The sequence below is a fragment of the Chinchilla lanigera genome, unplaced genomic scaffold (genome assembly GCF_000276665.1).
Source record: "Chinchilla lanigera isolate Chin_1 unplaced genomic scaffold, ChiLan1.0 scaffold00036, whole genome shotgun sequence".
Lineage (NCBI taxonomy): Eukaryota > Metazoa > Chordata > Mammalia > Rodentia > Chinchillidae > Chinchilla > Chinchilla lanigera.
In genome coordinates, this window is record NW_004955437.1 from 3,776,202 (window position 1) to 3,779,371 (window position 3,170).

General features: G+C 45.5%; 1 protein-coding gene across 1 annotated transcript in view; it reads right to left on the bottom strand.

The window, feature by feature from the left end:
- Positions 1-3,170, bottom strand: part of Slc26a8 (solute carrier family 26 (anion exchanger), member 8) — a gene marked incomplete in the record, with an annotated part of 70,536 nt that overhangs the window by 34,918 nt on the left and 32,448 nt on the right.

Genomic DNA, 3,170 nt, shown 5'->3' on the forward strand with positions numbered 1-3,170 from the left:
TCAGCACATTGAGGCTGCGGCTGCATGTTTAGGAGAGGCTTTTTATCTCCCAAGCTTTTATATTTTTTTTAAACTTTTTTTTTTTTTTTTGTCTTTTTGAGACAGGGTCTCGCTATGCAGTTCAGGCTGGACTTGAGCTCCCTTTGTAGCCCAGGTGGTCTTAAACTCGCAGCGATCCTCCTGCCTCAGCCTCCCGAGTGCTGGGATCACAGACGTGCGCCACCATGCCCAGCTGCCTCCTAAGCTTTTTATTTCCTTGCTGCGGGGAGACAGGAAGGTCTTCCTCCTCCTCCCATCTGCATCTCTAATCCCCGCTGTGGGGTGCGCTGAGTGAGTCTGCCACTTGAGTTGACATGTGCATCTGTAGGACACCGCAGGCTCTCAGAGCCCGTTGAAACAAAAAAGTTGAATGTGTAAAGGCCATAAATCTAAGGCCCCCCGATTTTATTGCAGTGCCTCAGTTTCCTCTGCCATCTCACCCCACGGGACCGCAAAGAGTATCTTAACTAACTGTGGCTCCTGAACCAAACCGTCACCTATTGTGCACCCACGGCATCCTCTGCACGTTGACTTTCCCCCTTTCTTTGATGACGCTGGTTAGCGCCCTTGGCCTTTGAGGCTGCTTCAAGGCACATCACCTCCAGCTGACTGCGGCTTCCCGAAGGGAGGGATGCTGTCTGTATCACACAGGCTGTCTGCTGTGACGCCAAAGATAGAGCTGGGCTGGGTTCCATTGAAAGGAGAGGTTGGCCCGGTTCCTCTCCCCAGATCCCATGCACACGGCTCCCCAAGCTCCAGGGCACCACTTTGAAAGCCCATTGTAAGAGCAGCCTTTCAGCTTCTGGCTTCTATAAATGAACAGCTTTTCAACTGCTGAAAGGAAGAAAGAATACGTGTCTCCACAAGAATAGATGTCTTGCGGGGCCTGGGGGTGCACGCCTGTAATCCCACACTCAGGAGGCTGAGGCAGGGAGACCCGTAGGAATTTGAGACCAGCCTGGGCTACAAAGTGAGCTCAAGGCCAGCCTTAACTGCATAGTGAGACCCTGTCTCAAAAAGACAAAAAACAAAAGAATAGATGACTGGTAGGAGACGGGTTGGCCCGAAGTAGTGCTTTTCAATCTTAGAGAGCTGGATCCAGGCTAGTTAGTGTAAGATAACGTCTGCTATGGCAATGTACAAACCATAGAGATCTTAGCATCCTAACACGCAGAAATAACAACAATTATTATTATTGTTGTTGTCATTATTTTGCCCACAGGACTCCATAGTGGGTCCGTGGCTGTCCAGGCAGCCTCTCTGCAAACAGCGTTTCAGGGACCCAGGGACATGCCACCTGGGGACTCGGTAATTGTAACACACTGCCCCATCATCAGGACAAGAACCTGGGAACTCACTCCTACTCACCTCTGCTTTGGCCTTAGTCACGGATTCTTCCTAACCACAAGGGAGGGGGGGGGGCGTGTGGAATAGTTCTCACCTATGCCCAAGCATCAGCAGCCCCGATATGAGAAATGCTGACATTAAGAAGTCTCTAACACCATACACACAAAGCAAAAGACCCTGAGCCTTGCGGATGAAATGCCTGCAGAATGTTAATTATGACTGCAAGAGAAAAATTTAACCAAGAGACTTAAAGAAAGAAACATGGAGGGCTGGAACTAGGCGGCAGCCAGCTCTAGCTCTGCTACTTATTAGCACTAGAGAGAGATGGGACTAATTAACATTGTGGCCACTTCACGTTCCTTACTGCTGGACCCTGAGAATAAAAGGAGCCTAAATAACAGCATGTTATAACTATATTAAAATACAAGCAAGCCCAACATGTAGTGCACGCCTGTAATCCCAGCACTCGGGAGGCTGAGGCAGGAGTATCTTTGTGAGTTCAATACCAGCCTGGGCTGTAAAGTGAGCTCAAGGCCAGCTTGAACTACATAGTGAGGCCCTGTCCCAAAACTCCCGTTTAGAAAAGGGTGGCTATCTGGGCATGGTAGCCCACAGGACGATCACCATGAGTTCAAGGCCAGCCTGGGCTACACAGTAAACTCAAGACCAGCAAGACTCTGTCTCAAACAAATGAACAAATAAAAAATCTGATGTAATCCCAGAATTCTGGAGGCTGAGGCAGGAGGATCATTGCAAATTCCAGACCAGCCAAGGCTACAAAGTGAGCTCAAGGCCAGCCTGAACTGCATAGCGAGACCCTGTCTCAAAAAGACAAAGAGAAAAGAAAAGAAAAGGATGGCTATTCACCAGCTTTGAGCACAGCCCTGTCATGATGGAAGAATAAAGCAAAATAAAGAAGTATTAATAGTTGTTGACTTGGGATGATACAACTACAGACACATACCTCCTTCTCTCCCCTTCCCCTCTTTTTCTTTGGGATACTGGGAATGAAATCTTTTTTTATATTTCCATTTTGAGACAGGGTCTTGCTAAGTCACTAAATTGCCCAGGCTGCTGTAAAGTGAGCTCAAGGCCAACCTGAACTGCATAGAGAGACCCTGTCTTAAAAAGAAAAAAAAATTGCTCAGTCTGGGCTCAAACTTGTCATCCTCCTGCCTCAGCCTCCTCCAGTGCTGGCACCACAGGTGTGTATCACCATGCCTGGCTCCCCTTCATTTTAAAACTTCTTTAACTTTTTCAAACTTTCTAGAATGAGCCTGTATTACTTTCATAGGCAAGAAAACCCCAATTTTTAAAATATTATAAGAAAGAAGCGATAGATAAAGCTATTTTGAAAATAAGCATTATTTTGGGAGACCCATTGTATAGTATGATAGCTATAGTTAATAATAATGTATTGTATACTTGAAAATTGCTAAAATAGTAGGTCTTAAATGTTCTCATAGTACAAAATAAGTGTGAGGTGATAAATATGTCAATTAGCTTTGTTTAAACATTTCACAATGTATATACATATCAAAGTATCACATTGTACACCATAAATATATACAATTATTGTTGACTGTACCTGAGTAAAAAATTCTTTAAAGAAAACAGGCATTTTACAAATATTAGCATGCTTTTTTTTCTGTATGAGGGAGTGAACTCAAGCCTACATCCCTGGCCTTTTAAAATTTTTATTTTGAGCCAGGGTCTTGCTAAGTTGCTAGGTTTCCTAGGCTGGGCTCAAATTGTCAATCCTCCTGCCTCAGCCTCCCAGAGCC